The sequence below is a fragment of the Haemaphysalis longicornis genome, unplaced genomic scaffold, assembly GCF_048455015.1.
Source record: "Haemaphysalis longicornis isolate Haplotype H1 unplaced genomic scaffold, Haemaphysalis longicornis Haplotype H1 scaffold_10, whole genome shotgun sequence".
NCBI classification, from domain to species: domain Eukaryota; kingdom Metazoa; phylum Arthropoda; class Arachnida; order Ixodida; family Ixodidae; genus Haemaphysalis; species Haemaphysalis longicornis.
The window spans coordinates 31,529,232-31,546,237 of record NW_027526204.1 but is presented as its reverse complement, the minus strand read 5'-3'; the positions used below and the strand labels follow the sequence as shown (position 1 = coordinate 31,546,237).

The 17,006-nt window shown below is 42.8% G+C and overlaps 1 long non-coding RNA gene across 1 annotated transcript; it reads right to left on the bottom strand.

Annotated features, from left to right (window-relative positions):
- Window positions 1–10,937: 10,937 nt before the first annotated feature.
- LOC144158344 (uncharacterized) lies at window positions 10,938–16,616 on the bottom strand. The gene is made up of 4 exons (XR_013320023.1): window positions 16,499–16,616; window positions 15,818–15,850; window positions 13,752–13,835; window positions 10,938–11,128 (listed from the first exon to the last, which is right to left on the bottom strand). It is a non-coding gene; the product is annotated as an uncharacterized LOC144158344 (long non-coding RNA).
- Window positions 16,617–17,006: the final 390 nt, after the last annotated feature.

Here is a 17,006-nt window from a genome sequence, read left to right as displayed (position 1 = left end):
TACGCACTAGGTTTTTTTCGAGTAACGCCATTGCTCTTTTTTTTAGCTTGGTGCATGATAGCTGGGACACCCTGTATAACTACAACTTTCAAAACAATGCCACAAAATTTCACACTAAAGCCGGCTCTCGTGCATATAGAATTTTTTGGAAATTTCGTCTTCAGTACAAAAAAAGGTGCCAGTTCTACTTCTGCATTTCTCCTCACATTGTTTTTTTCAGTTCAAGTTATCGTTCCATGACGCTACAAAGTTCAAACGTAATAGATATCCTGTGAGGGCACGACGCACCTGCTCCAAAAATTCGCTATTTTCTGTTCCCTCGGCTCTCTGAAATTAAAAATCCATCCCAGCCTTATTTTATAGAAAGGTATCTTGACAACCTTATTAAATGTTGTGAAGCATTTAATCGATCTGTCAGTACTTGCCGCAAAATGAGATGTCAGAACTAGTACGTGTGCCCAGATGGTCCAGCAGCGGAGCTCAGTGTAATTCATTGTTTTCTGCTCGTACAGAACCGTACAAAAATACGCTTGCCCAATATACCCTTAGTCCTAGTTTTTTTGCTATTTCGGCGTGGCCAGAATGATTGGGACAACACTATATTTTTATACATGGGACCATTTAAGGCCGTGGTATGGCATAGAGTAAGGCGGAACACAGCAATTACAAAGTGAAGGGATAACAAAAAAGCAAAAACAGAAATAGAAAGTGTACAAGAACGCAGAAAATAACACAAAAGGAGACAAAATGCAGCAAACGCTATGAAAAAGAAAACAAAAAAGCAGGAGTTGATGAACACCAAATGAAGCAAGAAATCATGGTATCAAAACTGCGGTATATGTGTAGGTATATATGCAAATTAGAAAATTTCATAAATACACGCTAAGCCTACATGGGCAGTTAAGTGATAGCACATATTATCAAAAGCCAGAAACAAATTATAATGACAATTGCGTAAAAATTGAAGCTGTGAGAAAGATTATGGGGCGTAATAATTAGACACGAGACGTCGAAAAGTTTCAGAAGATAAAACAGATGCGATTTCGTCGGGGAGGTCATTCCGGAAGCGAATTGCACCTGGGAGGGCAGAAGAATTGCAAGAACTTGTGGAACCATTATTGTGTGATAAGGAGCTGTACAGCTTACGTGGCGTGGTAAATTGGGGCCGAAGATTGAACGAGGATAGAGTCGTGGGGTAAACATTCTTATGAAATAGGCATAAAAGTCACGAAGAGCGACGTGTATGGAGGCATTGCATAGTGTTCCTTTTTTATCTTGGTAGTGCTTGAGTTCAGCTGCTAGATACGAAACCGGCAGCACGGGTTTGAATCGATTCGGTCTAGTCAATAAAACAGCTTTGATGCGGAGGCATTTAGAAGAAGCAAATTCTAGTTGAGTGGAAACGAATGATAGAAAAACAAGTTACCGGAGAGTAGGCGGTGAATCACGGAAGTTGCGTCGCAAACAACCGAGTGAGCTGGATGCTTTCACGCCAAAGCTAATTATGTGCATCGACCAAGATAAACTGCCAGTGAAAATGACGCCTAAATCGTACTGCGGCGAAGTTCGCATTAGAGCGTTATCTTTTAAAGTATACGGAAAATTCGAGTTAAGCTGTTTGCGGCTAAAAGTCCTGAGTTGACCTTTATCCAAATTTCCTTACATGAGCCCGGTATCACGCCAAGTTGAAATTACATAGAGATGTTTTTATAGGCCAGGTGGCCGCCAGATATAGTAATTTTTTCGTAAATGATGTAACCATCAGCAAATACTCTCAGGATTGATGTTAGAATATTTGCCGAGTCGTTGATGAATATTAGAAAGAGCAGAGAACCTGAAAAGCTCCCTTTTGGCACCCCAGATGTTACGTCCAAAAGTGTAGAAGAAACATTGCTGACCACAGCTAAGTGCTGACGAAACATGACGAAGTAGCGAAGACAAGAGAATGTTTGGGAGTTTAGGCAAAGAATTGACAATGCGGATATTACACGTCAAGGGGCTACACGGTCCAATGCCTTCGCAAATTTAGAAAGACACAAGTCGTTTCAAAGGTATTGTCCAGGTTAAGTTGAAGACCAAAATTGATTTCATACAAGTCGGTGTCGCACGATGAACCCTTCCTATAGCCATGTTGGTTAACGTCGAAGAAATGGTTTGATTCGAGATGGGTGAAAATGTGTGATGCAATTTTATGTCAGAGCATTTTGCAGTATACGTAGCCTAAAGATGTGGGGAGAAAGTTGTTAGGCGTGTCCTTCTTGCCACCTGACTAACAGGTATTATCCTAATTTTCTAATCGGATGGTAACTGACCCAACACTAAAGATTGGCGGAAGGGATGGTATAGGTATTTAGTTGCCTGCAAAGCGCTTCCTTTCTGTAGTTGAATTATTGTCAATTCTGGATTGTTTATAGGGTATGCAATGGCAGCAACTGTTATTTCTATAGATTGCATATATGCTCAATCGCGTTCATGGACATTAGAAATGTTAGAATAACTTTGCAGCATAAATATGCAAGTGAAAAACCTATTGAACACACTGGGGCACTCCGAATAGTCTACCGGAGCAAGTTAAGTTGGGAACAAAAATACTTATCAAACATGAAAAGAAAACCAACAAAACATTGCTATGCCCTCACAAGAGTAGCAAGCTTGTGCTTTGTGAGGGTATTGTTGGGTTCCTATGTCACCATTTTGAGTTGGCAATATCTCTTGAAGAATATCGAAGAAATAGTCGGGAATATGGAATTAGTTTTGGGGATAATAGGTCTAAACTGTGCAATGCGTGACATTAATGCAGACTCTAGAAGTGTAGTAAATGACTCCTACTGGGAACGGCTTCAAAAAATCAGCAATGTTTGCGTAGCAGTCCCGTGATGGGACGCGTGGTGTTTGCTTACGTTTGATTATAAGGTAGAAATTTGAGCACAAACCAAGGAAGTTGCCCACGTCCTCAGTCAATCGAGGCGTGGAAAGATTCGAAAGCTTTGCGAATAGTCACACTTTTATCAAGTTTACTTTAAAAGCTGAGAACACACAGTAAGATGGAGTGTTGGTTTATATGTAGACCCGTATGCATGTAGACCCGTATTGTTCGGCTGTCGGGCGTTTTTAATTCTGCAGTTTTCCTGCGGAGGTATTTAGTTATATTATATTGTTACTTGGCGACAAGGCAAAGCTCAGACGAGCAATGGATAAAAACGATAATTGATCTATTGGCACTGCTTACACGGCAGCTATCACAGTGCCGCTGTCGATTGCACGCACTTTTCTTTTTCGTCCTCGATATTGAGAGCAAAGCGGTATGTACCAATAGCCTCATAGTTGTCCTCGCGTGAAATTACTCTCGGCTGAATGGACCGTACTGGTCGCAGCCGCAACAGTCACGACGGAGTAGAATTTCGGATATACATGGCCGATCTGCATATGCAATGCAGATAAAATTTGTAGAAAAAGTGTCGAGCTGAAGGCAGCACGCTCAGTATAAGCACTATATATGTGGTGCCTGCACAAACGCGTGTCTAAAGGAGCACATGTTTATTATCTTTTTAGTATTTAGGTACTTGTAATCTTCTAGCAGTTTTTATTATCTGTTTAGTATATGTGTCCTTGTCTTCTTCTAGCGTGTGCTGTATTAAGGCTTGGATAATCGTGCTTGTTAACCTAGACATTAGTTATGAGCCGGAACATACCATCATAGAAACCAAAATGATACTTGCGTAATTACCATGCTACCACTGTTCATTTAGTACTAAAACGCATCTCTAACACGCATTACTTATGTGAAAGGCTGCAAAAGTTTAGCAAGCTAGTTTTATTGATTTGTGCATTCAAAGTGTAGCGTCGTGGTTCAGTGTTTTAGGTGTTCGCGGCTTGCCTCCCATTTCGGAGGCTCTAGGTTTTGTCGAACTCAGCAAGGTGTACCAAATATATTGACACAGTAAAAAAGTGCAGGACGATGAAACCGACCCGAGCCGGAACACGGTGACCGAGATAGCGTGGTCTGTGGGGTAGCGAACGCCTCCTCTGAAGAACGGACTTTCGGAAAAAATTTACACAAGTTACGAGTACAGCGTTCTCAATTATCATATGCAAGTTTTTGCTCCAGTAAAACTTTACTGTTATGTTATGTGTAGGTTGACACAGAGTGGCGGCAGTGCCAAGGATGATGCGTACTTATTGTGACCGATGTACTAGCCCTAGGACAGAGCGTTGGTCGCTTTACTATTCCTGACAGCCGCTGTACTCCTGCCGCTATCCGTAATGGTCCAACGGAGCAACACGAGCCAAAATAAATTTGGGAAAGCTTTTCGACACAGGCAAAAAAAACTTCTATAAGGAGTCACACCGGTATCCTGGCGTGAGAATGAGCGGTAGCTGGCGCAGCCACGCAACAAGAATTTTCTGATTTCCAGAGGAGTGAAACTGTGAAACAGATATTCTGCGAAACTTCTACAACATTCACTGCATTGTATTGTCGCCTAGTTGTATTTTATTGGTATATAAATTTGTATATAGCTCGTAGCCCCACAAAAACACTATGGTCGCCCTGCAGATGCAGCTGTGAGGCCATTTGCTGGTGGACAATGACACACATTGCTCCTGTCACAAAACGTAATCCAGTAGGTGGTCAACAATGGCTCGTTCACTCTAGACTTTTCTTTTATCGTTCACTTATAGACTAGTAGCAAAGGCCAACAAAGCGTCTAAGCACCAGCCATTTACTCAGCAGGGTTCTGTGCTTTCTACAGGCCTAACAATTGCCTGCGTAAATAAACTTTGTGACGTAATGAGTGCTCGAAGGTGAGTTAATATGATTTTCAGGTCACCGATACGCGTTTGTTCAATGAGCTTTTTTATCGTGCCGGGAAGTTTACTTCTACAAGGATTTCTCCAGAGGTCAGTATTTTTGCTCTGTAGTGTTTCCCTACAATACTTTCAACGAACTTAGCTAAGATGAAAACGGATATAGATGTCACTGGTTTTGTATCGTCGTCGGATGCAATAATCAAGGACCGACGGAAGTTGCCAGGTATTTGGAACGATACGGCAGGTAATGGAGGAAAGTTCACTTCGGTACGGCGCTTTTTTGGGGCCGAATATTTGGTTTAGAAAATTTTGAGAAAACCGTGCAGCATGAAAAAAAATTAAAGCCGTTCCACTCATTGTGAAAGCTGTCCGAAGTGCCGAGCAGTGATTCGCCATATTGCGCAGTACCGCCGTTATCCGCTTACTGCTACCAGCCCATGCTAGTCAAATTTCCCGCCTTCGCAGTGCTCGCGCGCCCCCTGCTTGAAACAGCGCCAGCGGGAATTTTGTTCTCTTTCTGCTTTTCTCCCCGCACGTGCCGGCGTTCCACTGCCACATTTCAGTGCGAGGATCGGATTGGATTGGATTGGATTGCATTGGATTGGATTAGAATGGCTTGACTTGCCTGGGCTTGCATTGCGTTGGGATTAGATAGGATTAGATAGGATTTTGACTGTTTGATAAGCAGCAGTAAGCGTGCTAATCCGCTAATCCTCGACAACCAGGAAAGCTCAGAATAACCAGCTAAACCTTAGCTCACGCTACGTATATCCTGGCATAGCCTATTGGCATAGCATGTTAGGAAAGTTGGTGCGAATTGGTAAATGTTAGAGCACAACTGAACAAGGTCGACAGAAAGACGACAGGCACAAGCACTCACTCACAACTAGTTCTATTTGAGGCATCGTCTCATGTAGATACACACAAAATTTCCCTCAGCATGCGCTCAAGAACACCAAGAAAATCACTTCTGAAAAAGCTGCAATCAGGGACCAGCTTCTACAAAATAAACTCACTCGCATGCAGTAATACCGATGTCTCACTCACGCACTGGTACCGTTTCTTCTTGATATGAGATTTCTAAAAGCTCCCTGGCCATTCTGTTCCACTTCTACCTAGAATAGTAATCTTCTTTAGGAAAGGTCTGCATTTCGACCGAAAAGGACTGAACTGCCTGCACTTATCACGATGCGCTGGTAAAAGCACGCCCGTATTTTTGTCTACTGAAAACTTATAATCGCGTGCCCTATCATTGACGCAACAGCCCGTCTAACCTGTCCAGGCCTCCCCTCATGAAAGTGGTATCTCGTACAGCACTATTACGTCACAGAGCACAATTCACTTAGAGTGCTTGTTTTCGCACTTGTTCTTTGTTTGCTTGCCAGATATTTGCACACATAGGCGACCGAGTGTGTGTGGAGCGGAAAACAGCACAGGCACTTTGTGCCTTTCTGCCACCTTCTTCGGGTTATGCATGACCCTATGCATATAGGGTAGGCCAACTGGCTTCCCCTCAGGCTGTTTTGACAGCTTTTGGCAAGTTTGGCCTTTGGCTGTTGTCAGCAAAGCCTCGGAAACACCAACCTACACCCTGGTCGGGAGCATATTGACAGAATTATGTGTAGCTGAGAGTCAAAGCTCTCAGATACTGTATGAACCCCCGACTTCTTCAGTGCGGATTCCAGAACGGAAGACGCTATCGCCCTTTTTATTGTCTTTGAGTGGGCAGTTGCTTATAGTAGAAGCTGTTTGCGGGCACGTGGGCAATAAATCTAACAAAGATGGGCGTAAGAAAATGCTAAATTGATATCTAAGAACTGCATGGAGTTATGGCAAGGCAATCCATGCGTAAATGCAACACCCTTCCCGAGCCCTCCAAAAATCTAAAATTAGTTTGGCCGGACACAGTGAAGTTAGGCGAAAAATGTTTCTTTAAAACAACTAAAAATCGTCCACATATCTAAAAACACGAAGGACATCCTTATTGTCAAATTTGAAAACGAAGTCCCGATCAACACACGCGAGAAAAATATCGCACAAAACTGACACGACACAGGAACCGATACAATTGCCTTGTTTCTGGGTAGCATCCACGTAAAACTCTAACAAATTCATGAAGCTATTCACCGACAAACCGCATGTATTCAGGACGTTTATCACATAATTCGCGTAAATGCACTGCCTGAAAGAGGCGAAAAACTCCGAATGAAGCACTGAATCAATCAAATCTTGAACATAAACCGAAAAGGCATACCTTACCGAGTTGTCATTTTTAATAAAATCAATTACATCCGGTGAGCTCTTAGTGAAAAATTGGTGATTGATGATAAGGTGATCTGGATGCTTTTGTAAAACATGCTACTATGTGACTGCGGGGATCCCCACTGGCTAACAATACACCGAAAAGGCACCAGGTCTTATGGTTTTTGCTGTAAAAACACACTCAGGAAATCACTTTAGCTAGTACACAGGTTTTGCTAAGTTGGGTAACTCAAGCTCCCGACAAGTCCGGAGATATTGCTTTTGATATTCCGGAACTTGCCTTGTGACGTTTGAATTTCTTCAACATCGCTTGCATTGCCTTCACATTGTAAATTCCAGAAGGCATGGCGACAAAACCACACTCAAATTCGCTCAGAAGAAGGCGAAACCCGTAGTCGTTGAAGTATTCTACAGCGGACTTTGTCTTCAACGGTGAACACTGACGTTGCTGCTCCGGAAAGTCCTGCGGAGGCTGTCAACACCGTCTCGAAGATACCTTTCCTGATATTTAACCCCTGCTTTTTATGCAATTTGTCTATTGAAGGAGAGAAACTTGTGGGCGGGTATCTTACGTTCTTGACTGAACTTCGGTCCTTTTTCCCTAGGACAGATACAAGGCTTTGCTGAGAAAAGCCAAAGGCCAAGCTCACCAAAAGCTGTCAAAACAGCCTGAGGCGAAGACAATTGTCCTGGCCTCTATGCATAGGGTCATGCACAACCTGAAGAAGGTGGCAGAACGGCACAAAGTGCCTGTGGTGTTTTCCGCTCCACACAAACCTGGTGATTATTGTGTGCAAATATACGGCAAACAAAAAAAGAAAAAGTGCGAAAACAAGCGCGGCAAGCGAATTGTGCCCTGGTCGCAGGAGTGATGTACGAGATACCGCTTTAATGCGGGGAGGCCACAGGCCAGATGGGCTGATGCGTCAATGATACGGTATGCGAGCACAATTCGTCACTGGAAAAAAATACGGGGGCGCATTTATCCGCGCATTGTGATAAGTTCAGCTCATTCAGTCCTTTGCAGTCGAAATGCAGACCTTTCCTAGAGACGATTACTATTCTAGGCAGAAGTGAAAACACAATTGCCAGGCAGCTTTTAGAAGCCTTTTCTATCAAGAAGAAAGCGACCCATGCGTTAGTGAGACATCAGTATTACTGCGTGTGAGCGAATTTCATTTTTTGGAAGCTGCTGTCTGATTGCAGCTATCTCACCAGTGTTTTTGGGGGATTCTTTTGCGCATGCTCCGGGAAATATTGTGTGCATATATAGGATATGATCCCTATAAAAACTATTTGCGAGTGAGCGCCTGTCTGTCGTCCTTCTGTCGTCCTTGTTCGATGGCTCTCCACGTTTTACTGAAAGGTTTAATTATTAAATCACGCAGTTGATGCGGAAATAATGTTGCCTTTTCGCTTGGTTGCTGTCCCGATATTTTTCGCAATGATGGCCACCCTTAGGCTCTCCCTTTGTAGTAGTACCACGTTGGCGATGTCCTAAAATGTGTCACCTACAAAACTGAATAAGCTACTATGAACGCTTGATAGGGTATTAACATATCCACAAGACCAGACTAGGGCATTCATATACGAATCCGGATCCAAGATCAAACGCCCATGTCGACTTCAGTTTTTCGAGGCCTATTTGATAATCCGTCCGGGTCTTTGGTAATGCCTCCAAGAAAGGACCAAGGTTGCCATCCATTCTCTTGGTGTGTTCCAGCAAGAGCCATTGCTTACACTTTACTGTGTAATCGGCAAGCAACACAAACTATCATTTACAATCGTTGCCAAGCCCGTACCAAAAATTATTACTCGATGCGCAGTACCTTCACAGAACAAAACAATCTGCCCTTATGGAGAAGTGGCATACAAATGACTGCGCAGGCCGTCGTACGACCACTGCAATAGGCACCTTTATCGTGTTCGGAGTGCTTGGGTGTAATGTTCAGGATATCAGTTGCGGATGCAAAACAGTCTGCTGCCACAGGCAGCGTACACTAAGCGAAACCTTTGTCAATTCGTTGTAGGACTCTTATGCGAAAATACTAGAGTAGCGTACAAAAATGTTTAATATCATTATATCTTTAGAGTTTTGTTAAGCCGCAGGAATAATGATTTGATGAAATATTGGGAGCATAGGGTTCTGGTTCTAGCGCATATTCGACGCGGCGATTCTCTTGTCTTGCAGTTCTGTTGGAGACACCTCTGCGGTTGTTGCGATGGTGTTGAAGATTCTTACCTATAAAATAACTTTTGTTCATAAAAACAGTCGAATGTAGAATTCATAATTATTCTACCAGCGTAGTAAAACTTTAGTAACACTGTATGAGGTGGGTTAAAGTTTGATTTTCTTCGTTGTATCGAAGATATTTGTGACTTCTGAATTGTGGAAACCACCGCCTATATATTTAGGTAATACCAGTAGGCAGCTACACGTCCTAATGTATTGTTTAAAAACTGAAGCAGTACACGACGACAGCTTTCACCTACCCTTTCTATATCAAATACCATTTGTAGTGCAGTTGCATGGGAGACACCTCTGCGGCTGATGCGATGGTGTTGAAGCTTCTCGCCTATAAAACATTTTGGTCATAAAAACACTCCAATCTAGAATTCAAAATTATTCTACCTGTGCAGTCAAATATTTAGTAAAACTGTATGAGGTGGTTTAAATTTTGATTTTCTTTGGTGTATCGAAGATATCAGTGACTTCTTCGGTCTTGTGGAAACCACCATAATACCGGTAATACCGGTAATGCAGGTAATACCAGTAGGCAGCTACACGTTGTATTCAATGTATTGTTTAAAAACGGAAACTGTACACGACGACAGTTTTCAGCTGCCATCTCAACGTCAAATACCATTTAGAGTGGAGGGACACATCGTCTTGTGAAATATTGCTGGATAACGTGAAGTAATCCTTATTCTGCCTTGAAGACGACTGCGGGTTGTATGTCTTCGCAAGAATATCATATCGACAAATCTTCGAACGGTGTTTTTATTAAGCATACTCGTCACGCTTGCGAATTTTTTCATCATATATTTGGGGGAAATACTAGAACGACTGAACACCGAAGGGGGGATGGCGTGCACAGATACGGACATTTGTAACATTAGACGCTAATTAAGCCTAAGTCAGTTTTTAGGTACATTTTGAATTACCAAAACTTGTTCATATCCAACTGGTTTATCGCAAAAAAAAAATAGGTTCACACGCTTCCTTGTACACCTGACCAGCAGTGAGAGCCCGCCATCAGTGTAACCTCCCTCCGGTGTAAAATTCTGGTGTTGAGTTACACCTTCCGCGGTGGATCAGTGGCAAAATCAGGTGCTGCTGATGCCTATGACGGGAGTTCCATCGTGGCCGCATTCCTTCCTTTTAAGATGTATGCGAAAACTAACAACGGCTGTTTCGATTGTAGCGTACGTTCGAGAACGCCAGGTGACCGAAACGATAACGGAGCCTTCAACTGCGCCAGGCCTCAAAGCATCGGCGTTTGTTTCGGCGCGTCGTCTCTCCTAAAACTGAAATATAATTTTATTTATTGCGTCTGGGTAAAAAAAGCGCTTTAAAGCTTAGTTCAATTTGCAGTGTTTAGTGACTAAGTCGCATCAACTTTTCCACACACAAAAGTAATATTTAGAAACTCCTTGCCAAATACACCGATTATTGTTGTCGCTTCGTGGCTGTGCTGGGCGAATGAAGTCTGTGGTCGGCCGGTATACCACAGTGCTTGCGCCCGTGACACAAAAGTGGGACGCAGTAAGCGAAATTTGTGATCCGCCGAATGACACACAGTGGTCCGAGGTGTTCTTCTACACGCGCTTTTGTTTTTTGGTCTGCTAGCACGAAGTTACTATGATTCATTCATGCTTGAGATTTATTTCCGTATTTGTCGTAAAAATTTTCGCGGTTGGGAGAGTCTATGAATGCCGTCAATTACATCGGGTACGAACTTCGTTACGGGTTATTTGGTGCGCAGACGCCAGATCCAAATCCGACAGGCATGCAGAAAAAGCCGCTGCAGCAAGGTGGTTTGTCAAAGCTGGTACACTGAAAGAGACAACGAAACTTCATTTGTAGACAGTCGTCGTTCGCGGAAATAATAGGCTATTGTATTATACGCAAAAACACCACAATTACCAAACAAAGAAACCATTTGCAAAGATTTGTTACAAGCATCAGGAAATACTCGTCCGAAATTTTCCCGCCCAGTTTTGTCAATACTACGACCTCTTTTGTAACACCCCCCGCATGCCACAAACCAGCAGGGGAACAACGCAATACCGAGCATCTGGAAAGTAATGGTAGAACGCTTGAAAATTTTATGTTTGTGTTCGTACGCGGTGATGCTGCACCCGTGCAAAACGTGCCAAAACAGCCGAATAAATGTGGAAACGCACGGCAAACACAAGCTCTGTGTTATCTGTTCCGAAATTAGGAAACGCGGGTGTATCGTTTTAACACCGAAGCGGCTGAAGCGTTCTTTCGTGTGTTTGTATTGCTAACAGGAAAATATTGTCGGCGAAGTGCGCAGGAAGAAAATGCTAGGTCAAAAAGTGTAAGGGAAAGTGGCGAGGAGGCCAGAAGCCCAGGAGCAGGTTTGTGGAGAGCGCGCTTCAAAGAAAAAAATGCTTCCCGTGGTCGCAATTGGACCTGCATCTCTAGACTCATTGTCACGTGGATATTTGTCAAGTCGCGATTCCCTGCTTACGGTGTGTGCGCTCGCCGTGCAGAGTTCAATCCGCAAGAGTGCTACGTTCCCTGCTTCTCGGCCAGCCAGGTGTTCGAAGACGACGACGCAAATGTGTGGGTCCACCGCTCGCGGGCCAGACTGATTCAGCCATCTTCGCTGAGACTCGCCGTGCTGCCTGTATTCTTCTGTGTAGCGCTGCGCCTAGTAAATAGGTACATCGCCATCCTGCTGTCTACACCTCCATCTACTAAGACGCAACATTATGAAACCAATGTCTATTCGGTGGCGCTATGAGCAGATTCGGGGCACACCGCAGTTCTCCTCAGTTCGTAGCGGGTAGTTGGCTTTGGACTTTCAAGAAGTTGAAGTGGGCTTTGGCTACTCATTTTGACAGTTTGTATTTCGATTTTACGAGGGTAAAATGTGGAGTTGGTTTAGACTGATTTTGCATGGAGCAAGGTTCCCTTTTTATCTATCTCTTTTTTAAGAAAGAGGTGACGTAAGCAAAGCTGAGATAGAGCCCGTGGATATTACCAGTTCCGCTGTTACCTCATCCATCGCATTTCAATTCCGAATGGGGCAGATTTTTTTTACTCCTTGGTAATATTATCTGTACAAAGTGCTAAATACGTACGCACAAATTGCCTTCTGCTTGAAAGCCTCCTCGTGGAGACTTTTGGCTAGTTTCTCTGTCCCCCCACGGAATACGGATATCACGGGCGGCCGACTCTTCGTGCATGTATGGGGGCTGGGTTACACGAACGAGCAGTCACTGTGCACTCGGCGGCATACAAGGACCTCTGCACCGCTGCTGGATGAAACGCACAGGGTACGGCCGGACACGCTGTACCACTTAAGACACGCAAACGAATCCCTCATTCAGCCCTTGAAGAGTACCCAAAAATTTCCGCGTTCGATTTTATCCCTAATTGGCGATGCGAATGCGGCTTTATATTAAATGACACCAAGCCTATAAAAAGACGCGAAAAGGAAAGGACAACAACGTTATTAATAGGGAAAGTGCGCTTTCGAGTACAACCAGTTTCTGCGCCAACGTAAGAAACCGGAAATGCAAGAAAACGCACAATGCACAGACGAGAAACTAACACGAGGTCCTCGCTAAAAGTATCATTTTAACAAAACTTCTCACGCATATACCACGAAGCAGTGCACTTTTTCGTGAATGTCGCACACTAGTCCCAGTGTTTGTGCTTATAATATACATTGTCATACCTAAGCTTGTCAAAAAATGTGAAGTTGTAATATTGCCACACCCTTTAGGCTTTTGTCGCTTTTTCACACAAGTCACAGTTGAACTCTGGTTCGTTAATTCGCAGACAAACTCATCTGCATCAGCTTTTTGTTGCTTTGAGTATATACCATCAACAAGCTGCTTAGGTATCACACTACACTGTCTTGGAAATCGTGCAAGAAATCGTAAAACAGCTAGTGACTGCAAATATGTCTCTACTATCACACGAAAAAACCTAACAGGAAACCGAGACTTCATACAACTTATTATTGGGGACATTTGAGTACTCTAATCGGAAATGTTTTCAGGGGGATAACTTTTGTGGAAAACCTGTTTATGTCATAAATTCAATGCACTTTATCGACGTTTTCAAGTTCAGTATGACAAAGAAGGTACAAGAAATCCACAAAAATTGAACAGCATAACATTCTTTTTTGAAGTTTTAGTCATTCTTCTGACAGTGATCCCCTGCGATTCCTTTTTCACAAAGCTGCAGATGTCGCTTTATTCTACGAACGGCTCACTGCCCTGATTCCGCTTGCAACGTTGGCTACTCCCTTTCAAGTGCTTCAGCATGAGCTGTCTCTTCTAATCAGGAGAAGTGAACTTTTAAACGATGTCATCGTATTTTTCATTTATCTTAGTTTAAGGCATTGTATATAAATAAACGATGTGTAATCAGAGACGGAGTGACCAACATAATTCGGCATGCTATTCAATGATCTCACCCATTGGCCGCCACAATCCGCCACAACGTCTACAGCCACTTGTGCCAGGAATACAAATGCCATGGCGACATGGAATCTGAAAATCTGTTGCAAGGTTTATATACGTTATGTGTTGCATGAGATGCTGTTCATCTGCGCTGAGGTTGCGAACGTTATGTTTTGAAAAACCAGAGACACATAATATTTGGTAGGGAAACGAAATGCAACATGGTCTAATTTAACACGCCAGGCGTACTAAAACTATCCCGCGCGTGGTTAAGGGTATAATGGGGTTGCTATTATAATAACCTACGTAAGGCATAACAAAAAATACATTTTCTGCTTAGCCATGTGTATATTGGTTGTATTTACCACATTAAACAAGGCAACTCATGCCAGATGTATTGTTTCTTGTATTGCATTCGAATGAAAAATCTGCCATTGACAAGTTTCAACAACTGAGTAACTTCGGGTAAATACCTAACTTGACACTCTTTGAGAGCATGAAGTGAAATCTACTGTCCACGCAGTTTGACCTCGCAGTTTTGACGCTGCTGTAGTGAGCACTCGTTCGCTTAATCAACACTGCATCACACGATTAAGAAAAACACCGAACGAACGCTAGTACTAGAAAGCAACAACTTAAGGACGAAAATTTGGGCTAGTTTCCGTCTTTCATTCATTACTTTCTAGTGCTAGCGTTCGTCCTGTGTTTTTCTTACTCGTGTGATCTGTCTTTTGCGCTAGTAAAATGTACCCATTATCGTCTGCCCGACTTTCCGTCCTGCATTTGGTGCTTTCTAGTACTAGCATTCGTCCGGTGTTTTTCTTATTTGGGTGCTCCATCTTTTGCGCTAGTAAAATGTACCCATTATCGTCTAACCAACTAGCCCAACTTTCTGTCCTTAATTCGTTGCTGTTTAGTACTAGCGTTCGTCCTGTGTTTTCTTACTCGTGTGGTCCGTCCTTTGCGCTAGTAAAATGTACCCATTATCGTCTGCCCGACTTTCCGTCCTGCATTTGGTGCTTTCTAGTACTAGCATTCGTCCGGTGTTTTTCTTATTCGTGTGGTCCATCTTTTGCGCTAGTAAAATGTACCTATTATTGTCTAACCAACTAGCCCAACTTTCTGTCCTTAATTCGTTGCTGTATAGTGCTAGCGTTCGTCCTGTGTTTTTCTTACTCGTGTGGTCTGTCTTTTGCGCTAGTAAAATGTACCCATTATCGTCTGCCCGACTTTCCGTCCTGCATTTGGTGCTTTCTAGTACTAGCATTCATCCGGTGTTTTTCTTATTCGTGTGGTCCATCTTTTGCGGTAGTAAAATGTACCCATATTTTCTAACCAACTAGCCCTACTTTGTGTCCTTATTTCGTTGCTGTATAGTGCTAGCGTTCGTCCTGTGTTTTTCTTACTCGTGTGGTCTGTCTTTTGCGCTAGTAAAATGTACCCATTATCGTCTGCCCGACTTTCCGTCCTGCATTTGGTGCTTTCTAGTACTAGCATTCGCCCGGTGTTTTTCTTATTCGTGTGGTCCATCTTTTGTGCTAGTAAAATGTACCCATATTGTCTAACCAACTAGCCCAAATTTCCGCCCTTAATTCGTTGCTGTATAGTACTAGCGTTCGTCCAGTGTTTTCTTACTCGTGTGGTCCGTCTTTTGCGCTAGTAAAATGTAGCTATTATCGTCTGCCCGACTTTCCGTCCTGCATTTGGTGCTTTCTAGTACTAGCATTCGTCCGGTGTTTTTCTTATTCGTGTGGTCCATCTTTTGCGCTAGTAAAATGTACCCATTATCGTCTAACCAACTAGCCCAACTTTCTGCCCTTAATTCGTAGTAGAAAATTGTCTGTAATCAACCTGATAAAATCCCCGTAATGGGGATTGCAGTATCAATAAAGGAATAAATAAAAAGAGTAAGTATACATTGTAAGGGTTGTGATTTCTCGGTTCCCAGTATGATTCCCCCGGCGTTGCTCAGCCGCCCTACTGAATAATTTTATTATTTTTTCCATTCCAGGCCCTACCCCTTACCTAGACAGTTGTAAAATGCAATGCTACATGCATCAGATTGAAAACAATGCCTTACCAGTGAGAACAATCCCATCTTAAATTGCGGAATCTGTAAAAAACAATTTTTTTTTACATATTGAACTTTCATTTTTCAGTAAAGAGAATGAAATAGAATGTCTGTGAATATTTCTTTTAAATAAAACTTGCTTGTAGCTCTTAAATTTTCATTTCACTGACAGCTTATTCTATAGTTATTTCCTGAGCGAGAAAACAATATATATTTTTATTTATTCATACTGTGAGCATACAGCCAAGACAGGAGTTTACGTCATGAAACAAGAAGAGTTACAGCAAGCAATCAGATTTACAAGCAAAATGGAAATGAACAAAAGAAGCGCTTGAAGAAAATTTTAGCATACGCACCCAATAATATAGGAAGTAGGGCACGAGGCAGCATTTGTAAAGCGCATGTTTCACTGTATCCCTGGGAGAGAACAGCCTGATTCCTCGGGGGAGGGGGGCGAGGGCGTTGCATGTCTCATCAAAATTACTTTGTATTTGTGCCTTCTTGAACTAAAATTACCCGTAAAAAAGAACCGTTTCAGAAATGCCCTGGTGAAGCCCAATATTTTCACGAAATGTTCACAACTTTACGTTGGCTTCTGCAATAGGAAGCCATGTTCATTGAAAACTATACACGGAACTTTGTACAGACAACAAGATTACAGAAATCAGAAGAAACATTTTGTCGACTTACCGCAGAGCCGTTGCCGACACTGAGAGTCTAAACGTCCAATGGCCAAGCCTGGATGACTGCTGGAGATCTCAGGTGACCATCTTTTAAAGCACTCACAGGCACTGTTATTGGACACGTGATAGGAGGCAATCATTCCAATTTCCACCCAATCATAACTGGAATAAAACCGAACTGCGGCAATGCCATACTTCTGAGTATCCAGGAATTCTCTTTACATATTTAATTCTAAGATATCCAATTAGGTATAAACCCGCAGCAGGAAAAATTGCACCGGTACAAAATTCATTTGGTATGTTCTTTTTGCAAGCCGTTTTCAAACTGTAGCATTGCGGGATCAATTATCGCGATGAAAGAAAACTTCTTGTTTCTTTTTTATGCAAATAAATGCTTTTCATTTAGGGTCTTACGGCGCATGTCGGCACAAAAACATGTGACGGAAAAAAATGAAAGTTCAGTCATAGTCTGATTGTTTTTACAAGGGTCCACTGGAATTCGGGAACTAACAATG